The 8,321-nt window shown below is 44.5% G+C and overlaps 1 long non-coding RNA gene and 1 pseudogene across 2 annotated transcripts in view; one reads left to right on the top strand and one right to left on the bottom strand.

The window, feature by feature from the left end:
- The window catches only part of LOC105554336, an 11,253-nt gene extending 6,240 nt beyond the window's left edge, over positions 1 to 5,013 (top strand). Inside the window, exon 3 of the long non-coding RNA XR_001008310.1 lies at positions 3,116 to 5,013. This is a non-coding gene — a long non-coding RNA (uncharacterized LOC105554336). The remainder of the gene's footprint in view (positions 1 to 3,115) is intronic.
- LOC105554335 lies at positions 2,495 to 3,010 on the bottom strand (annotated as a pseudogene). The gene has a single exon (XR_001008309.1). The product of XR_001008309.1 is annotated as a 40S ribosomal protein S15 pseudogene (transcript).
- Positions 5,014 to 8,321: the final 3,308 nt, after the last annotated feature.

The raw sequence follows: 8,321 nt of genomic DNA, 5'->3' as shown, positions 1-8,321 counted from the left end.
CCGGGTTCAAGTGATTCTCCTGCCTCAGCCTCCCAAGTAGCTGGGATTACAGGCTGGAGTGCAATGGCGCGATCTTGGCTCACTGCAACCGCCTCTACCCGGGTTCAAGTGATTCTCCTGCCTCAGACTCCTAAGTAGCTGGAATTACAGGCATGTGCCACCACGCCCAGCTAATTTCGTATTTTTAGTAGAGATGGAGTTTCTCCATGTTGGTCAGGCTGGTCTCGAACTCCTGACCTGCCATTATGCCCAGCTAATTTTTTTGTATTTTTAGTAGAGACGGAGTTTCACCATGTTGGCCAGGCTGGTCTTGAAGTCCTAACCTCGTGATCCACCCACCTCAGCCTCCCAAAATGCTGGGATTACAGGTGTGAGCCACCACACCCGGCGGCTGTTTTGCTTTCTTATAATTTGTGTGCTCACTGGAGTAGCACTTTTAATTTCCTTCAAGAACTTTTCCTTTGCACTCACAACTTGGTTAACTGTTTGGCACAAGAGGCCTAGCTTTTGGCCTATCTCAGCTTTTGACATGCCTTCCTCAGTAAGCTTAATCATTTCTAGCTTTTGGTGGAAAGAGACATGCAACTCTTCCTTTCACTTGAACACTTAAAGGTCATATTAGGATTACTAATTGGCCTAGTTTCAATAATATTGTGTCTCAGGGAACAGGGAGGCCCAAGGAGAGGGAGAGACTGGGGAACAGCCAATCAGTGGAGCAATCAGAACACACAAATTCATCAATTAATTTTGCCATTTTATATAGGTACAGTCCATGGCACCCCAAAACAATTATAATAGTAACATCAAGTATCACTTATCACAGATTATAACAGAAATAATAATGAACAAGTCTGAAATATTATGAGAATTACCAAAATGTGACACAAAGCCATGAAGTGAGCACATATATTTGGAAAAATGATGCCAATAGACTTGCTCAATGCTGGTTGCCACAAACCCTCAATTTGTGAAAAAAGCAGTTTCTGTGAAGCATAATAAAGCCAAGTAAAATAATACAAACAAAATATGTCTGTATTTGAAGATAGGGTCTTCTAAGAGGTAATGAAGTTAAAATGAGGTCATTTGGGTGGAACCTAATTCCATATGACTGGTGTCCTTACAGGAAGAGGAGACTAGGACACGGACATACATCAAGAAAGATCATGGGAAGACACAGAGAGAAGGCGGCTGTCTGTAAGCCAAAGAGAGAGGCCTCACAAGAAACCAACCCTGCTGACACCGTCATCTCAGGCTTCTGGCCTCATGAATTGTGAAAAAAAAAATTAATTTCTGTTGTTTAAACCACACAGTCTGTGGAATTTTATTATGGCAATCCTAAAAACTAATACATGTGCTTTACAATTTACAAAGCTTTTTCTCATAAACTCACTTAAATGTCAAAACAATCCAGTTGCATAGAGTATTATCCCCATTTTACTGAGGAAACAGACTCAGAAACTAATAGCCTGACATCCCAGTGTTCATGCGTGGCAGATCTTGGCTTGGCTTGGAGACTTTCTGACTCCAGATCCCAGGTTCTTTCAAATGGACTCTGTTTCCTATTTGCAAAGTGCTTAGCACCATCATTTTCATGTTTTTCTGTCCATCAGCCATTTATAGGCAGGCTACAATCTGTTCCCTTAGTCTGGAGAGTGGCTGAGTGATGTGCTTAGGCTTACACAATGAGTTGGTGGCAGGAATGGCATTAAAGTGGCTCCCGAAATTCTGGGTCATTTTAAAGTGATGATTTCTTATTTTTCCTGTTCACTCAGCCAAATTCAAAGAGCCAAGAATTTTTGAGTAGCTTTGTTCCTGGTGCAGAACAGCCCCACCTCTAATGTCTACTTCAGGTGAGCCTGCCGCAGGTGATCCAGGAATTCAAACGCTGAGAGCACCTGAAGAATCTAAGTTGTTTACAGGCCTCACTGCAGGGTTTGGCTCTTAAGGAGCTGTTTTTGACCCTTAAGGAGCTGCTTTTAACTGTCACCACCTACTGGGAGGAGAATTGACCAGGGAACTGAGTTCATCTGTGGTTTGCTTTCAACTTAAAATAGTCATATCTTTTCCTGAGAATATTGATTGAAAAGTTGATATCAAAATAAGCAAAGGACCTACACTAGCAAATTTCAGTGAATGAGGCTTTTTCCTCTTTGGGGGAAGGTAAAAGTGCATTGATAGGTTAGTGAGCAAGATTTTAAAATGATTTTCTTACTTAGTGCACAAACAGCAGGAATAGATACCAGAATACATGAGAGAGGAAATTGTACCCACCATCCTCCCAGCCCATTTTTTCCCTTTTTTGGTGTGTTTTTCTTTATCCAGATGTACATATAGTTTTTACCACTGCACTCATGGCAGAGATAAGATTTTGTATTTTCACTGAACATCATAATATAAACATATTTCCAAGTCACCACATAATCCTCACGAATTTATATATGTATATATCTCCTCATGATTATATATATATCCTCATGAATATATATATATTTTTTATTTATTTATTTTATTTATTTTTGAGACGTGTGCGTTTATTAGCTGAGCCACTACTTGAGGGGGTGAAGCAGGAGGAGTGGGTGGCCCTGAAGCCGGGCCAGCTGTGCTTCACGGGCTTGTAGGTGATGGAGAACTCGCCCCCAGGTAGTGGCTGATCATCTCCGGCTTGATCTCCACCTGGTTGAAGGTCCGTTGTAGACGCCCACCATGCTGCCCACCATCTCGGGCAGGATGATCATGACCCGCAGGTGAGTCTTCACCACTTCCGGCTTCTCCATGGGCGGTCCCTCCTTCTTGGCCTTGCGCAGGCGTTTCAGCAGCGAACGGTGCTTCCGCCGCAGTCCTGGTTTCAGCCGCAGCCGCTGGCGCGCACTGTTCAGCTGTGTTAGCTGCTCGTAGGACGTGTCCAGCAGCTGCTCGAGGTCCACGCCGCGGTAGGTGAACTTGCGGAAGGTCCGCTTCTTCTTCTGCTCTACCTCTGCCATCTTGCCGGATCCTCAGAAAAATGATTTATATTTTTTAATGGCCACCTAATATTACTTGAAATGATGGAATCATCGTTTGTGCAACCAATCCCTTTCCCTTAGTCATTTAGGTTGTTTACAATTTTTCGCTTCAGGTGATACATCCTCTTCGCAGACTGCAGAAAAACAGCAGATTTGTGATTTAACTGGGAGTTTTCTGGGATCAAACAGTGGCTTCGTTTACAGGTAGGTTGCCGAGCGGCCATGGTAACTGATGGAGCAGTCACTATGGTGGTCAGTAGGACTGAGTGGGAAGGGTGCCCTGGGAGCCTGGAAGCCTGGGAGCTAGCAGGGCCGCAGTCGTCCATTTCCCACCCAGTCTTTCCTGTCTCTCAGGGACCCCTGGCAGTTGCTCAGCTGGTGCTGAATTGAGAAGCAACGTGTGAACATGAAGGGTATATGGCAGATGATCCCAATTTGGCTTCTGCAAGAAGTAGAACAGTGAGCTACCTGGGGAGGCCCTGTGCCTCCGACTCTTGCTACTCCTTGGAGCTTCGTGTCTCCGAGAATAAACACCCAGTATACTCTGGGGACCTAACCGCTAATCCCAGGAGCCGAGCTAAAGAGAAATAGTGTGTTTTGCTTGTTTCATCAAGCTGAAGTCTGGGTCACCTGATCCAGGCTTATTTTCTGCTCCTCTGCAACTTCTGCCTGAGGGGCCAGGCAGTCCCAGCCTATACACAGCCTGGGCACAGCCCTCCAGGTCCTACTGGGACCAGAAATTCCTTCTGGCTTTAGGACTCCTCATCCTGGTGCTTCTTGCCTGAGCCCTTTGGGAAAGGCACCCTGTAGATGAGAATTGCTGACAGTTTGAGGGAGTGAAAACATGCAGGAAGGCAGAGGATGTTCCCGTTGCGTTTAAGGTCAGCTGTGTTTGGAGAGAATTCAAAATGCAAGCGTCCTAATACAGTCACTGGAGGCCAAGTTAATTTATTGCCTCCTGGTTACAGCCTCAGTCCCACCCCTTAGACTGAGTTGAATTTTGGAGTCTGGTGGCCAGGCAGAATCCTATGGAACCTTCTCCAGCATCCTCTTCATGGTCAATCTCAAGGTCACTCAGGGCTTGTCTTGACTAGTAATAATAAAAGAAGCCAGCACTTATAGAGTCTTTCTTGCTTAGTACTCTACGAAATGCTTTACATACGATATCTCAAATAATCCTCACAAGAACCCTATAAAGAAAGGATTATTGCTGCCTCCATTCTATAAATGAGAAAACTAAGGTTCAGAAAGGTCAAGTAACCCGAAGTCACAGAGCTGGTAAGTGGCACCAATAAAAACTCAGATTTGGGCAGGCTTACGTGTACACGCTCCCTGTGAGGGATCCTGCCACCTGCCAGCCTAGCCACAACCAAAGGAAAATAATAGCTCAACCCTTCATCAATGCAAGGCACTTTGCTAAGGTGTTTGCTTGCATTATTCTAACTCTTGAATGAGGAAACTGAATCAGAGAGATTCATTCATTTCCCCAAAGTCACACAGCTAGTATGACAGAGACTATTTTCCTCTAAAATCTAATTTCTCCTTCTTGTACAGTAATAGACCCTCATTTTTAGCTGAGCATGTGGCCTTCTGGAGTTATGACTACATTCTCCAGACTGTTGAAGCTAGGTGTCCTTGTGGCTAAATTGTGGGCAATAGGATATAAGCAAAAGCGGAATGTGCGGCTTCCTGGAACTCTCAGCCTTCTCTCCACTGCTGAAATGCAGACATGACAGCTTGAGCCAGAGGGTGCCAGCCAGTGCCATGATGTGATCAAGGCCATCAACAGCAGAGCCGCAGGGGAGTAGGAGCCTTGGTCCCTGAGGACACGCTGGAGCTAACTTGGGAATCTTGAGTTGGCCACCTCCAAAATTTTACATGAAAGAGAAAAGTAAACATCTAACTTGCTTAAGCTGCTATTGTTTTGGGGTTTGTCATTTATAGCCAAATCTAATCCTCATTAAAATAGTGGTGGAACTGGAATTTGAACCAGTTTACTCCCAAGACCAAACTTTACCTCTTTGACCTGCTATTTCTACTGTAAAACTCTCTGCCCACACCAGTTCGTCTTTAAAAAAAAAAAAAAAAAAAAATTCTTTTCTCACACTTCTGGAGGCTATATCCAATATCAATACGCCACTGGGGTTGGTTTCTGATGAGGGCTGTCTTCCCTCATGGTGGTTGGCTGCATTCTGGCTGCGTCTTCATATGGCCTCTTGGCTATGCTTGTGTGGAGAGAACGTTCCCTGGTGTCTTGTCCTCTTCTCATGAGGACAACGGTCCTTTGGGATAAGGCCTTGCCCTTATGACATCACTTAACCCTATTACTTTCTTATAGACCTTATGTTTACTGGTTTATTATAAAGGATACAGATGAAGAGACACAGAGCGTGATTTGGGGGTAGGAGCATGGAGCTTCTGTGTCCTCTCTGGGTGCACCACCCTCCATGTGTTCAGCTGTCTGGAAGCTCCTGGTTCATCTTATTACCAGTGTCTTCCATTCCCTTCCTTTGAGGAGTCAGTCAATATGTCCCAAGTGCTAGGCTCTGTGCGAGGGAATAAACCAAAAATATAAATACGAATGAGGTTTGGTTAGTGCCCTTGAGGAGCTGGCAGTCCATCTTGGAAGACAGATGGCTAAGCTAGTAAATGAAAGACAGTGCAGTGAATCGTGTAATAGAGACATGGGCCCAATGTTGTGGGAGCCCAGAGGAGTGGCTCACCGCCCGGGGGTCCGGGAAGGTTTTGCTGAGAGTGCAGCATACAATGTGGACATGCCAAGTGGCTGCTAGAGTAGGAAGTGTATTTGCTTCTCAGTCACCAGCACATTTAAACCACGGTCCTCCAAAGAGTCTCGCCTGTCTAGAACATAGCCTACTCTCCTTACCCTAGAATTTTAGACTCTTAATTCTTCAGCACCGGAGACCCCTAGAGTCAGCCCCTTAGGAATCCAGATTTCTTCTTGCTGGACCCAAGGCCATGAAGAAAAAAGTGTGTGGGATCCCTTGTTGCCTCACAACAAGGAAGAAAATGGAAGCAGGAAGCCGGAAGACCACTATCAGGAGGGCTGGACAAATAAAGATTCCTCAGCATAGCTGCGAAAGCCAGAATGAGTTGTAATTACTCTGTGCTTGGAAATGGTGTTTCCGGTGTGACTTTTCTACCTGCTCTTCTAACAGTAGAGCTGCTGTCACTTTATAAAGCCCAGACCTGGCTTTCCCTGATTAGAGCCAATTAGAATGACCCCAAGAGGGCAGCCAGGGCCGCTTCGCTGCTAATGAGGGCGGCTGATGTGTTGGTGTCAGTTTATTTGCCCAGTGATGGGGAGATGGGAAAGCCTATCCCACCAAGCGGTCTCTTTCTTTCTCCTCCCAGTGCCTCCAATAAGTCTATCAACTATTCTGAGCACCAGCTTTCAATACAGGGATGAGATCTACTGGGGGAAAAGACTATCTCCTGGGTAATGAGGCCAAGCAACACTTTTCCTTACTCAGCATATATTTATTAAGCAACTACTATGTGCCACATGTGGTGCCAGGGGTCACACATAATAATACGATACAGGCAGCGGCAACTTTACCATGAAGTTAATAAAACTTAAGCTTTAGGGCCGCCCATTAGGACAAGTTCCGGAGGGGACCCTAGTAATGTGTTTGTGGGGATCACATGTTTTGTGAAACTTGCCGAAGTCAGCTATTTGAACCACACTCAGTTAAGACTGCTATCCCTTTCCACTCAGACTTCCCCTCTGTCACACTCCCCCTCATGTTGCCCAGAACTGAAGTGGCCATGGACATTTTTGCGATCTGGCTGGGGGAAGTTAAGTTGGGGATACAGTTGTTTTATGGGACATATCTAGGTGGTTTGCAGTCACTTTTGTGTAGAGTTGACTTTTGCTAGCCATCTCAGTGCAGAAATGGTTCCCAGAAACACACTTACTGCCCATGGTGCCGACTTACCTGGCATTATGACACTCAAATGCAGGGCCAAAGACCATATGGGATTTGCGAGTGTCCTATGCAGCCTGGCCCTGGAAGCATGTGGGTAATAGAGGAGAAACAGGATTTGAACTGTATAGAGCCAAAAGCTAGTCTGTAGGAAATTCTTCCAAACATCAGATGTGTAAGATTGTAAGTGCAGAATCCGGTTCTCACTGATACATAGTCATATACCTTAGGCATATATATATTGAGTACTGCGGCGATACAATTACATGCTTTCCTTTTTTCCCCCTTTTTAAAATGCCGAATATAATTTATCAGAATTCCTGTGTTTATAGGATACAAACTGTAGCGGTCCTGCAAACAACAAATATGTCTGGCTGTGGTCACATGTGTTTATGCATTGCGTCAATCATAAATATAATTATTATTATGCCAGAGGACTTAATTCTCATTTCATTCTCTATATAGAAAATATTACAGAATTGTTACATATGAAGAGGCAATAAAAGAGTATTATTCAGCCAAAAAATGTGGAGAAAGACTTATTGCAGTGTGCTAGGCAGTTAACAAAAACATTTTTCTGTATTTTGTGATATTTGAAGTATTTTTCCACTTTAAAGGCTTTACAATTTATTATTTCTTTCCCCAATCTACATAAAGGTCCACTTTTCTGCCTAATTTTGTTTTTGTAATTTTGTATTTTTCTTAAAAGAGAACCCTCAAATTGTCTAAGTTTCAGGCTCCGCAAAACCTGAGTTCACCCCTGGAACATACAATTCTTTATTCCTTGTCATGGTCTATGGGCGAACCCTGTTGCCTCCCTCCTTTACCACGTATGTAACCAGTGCCTGCTGCATGCCAGGTTCTGAGCTAGGGATGGGAACACAATCATGGATGAAACAGACCTGGCCCCTTCCCACGTGGAGAGAAAGAGACAGACATCAAATAAACGAAGTCATACAGGATGCTGTGGGAGAGAAAAGGGGTGGGGACCTCTTGCAGGAAATAACGTTTCAGCAGAGACTCAAAGAATATGTAAGAGTTACCTAGATGAAGAGTAAAAGGATAAATGTGCAAGTGGAAAAACAGCATGGGAGAAGGCCCTGAGGTGGGAAGGGCTTGGTGCATTACAGGTACTCAGTAAATATCTATTGAATTAATTTTTAAAAAGTATTATTTGAGCAGGGCCAGGGTGCTATGGGAGCATATAAGAACAGCATAGAACTCTTGTCTAGCCCAACCAGCAACAGAGGAATGAGGAATGAGAAAGAGTTAGATTAGAATCGACTTCCTGACTTTCAGGAGGAGAAATACCATGTGCAAAGGCCCTGGAGTCAAAGAGGGATCAGCGAGCAGTTCTATATGGCTGGACCAT

Source organism: Mandrillus leucophaeus, unplaced genomic scaffold (assembly GCF_000951045.1).
Source record: "Mandrillus leucophaeus isolate KB7577 unplaced genomic scaffold, Mleu.le_1.0 Scaffold64, whole genome shotgun sequence".
NCBI lineage: Eukaryota > Metazoa > Chordata > Mammalia > Primates > Cercopithecidae > Mandrillus > Mandrillus leucophaeus.
The sequence above is the reverse complement of the archived record's forward strand: the minus strand, read 5'-3'. Positions and strand labels throughout refer to the sequence as shown.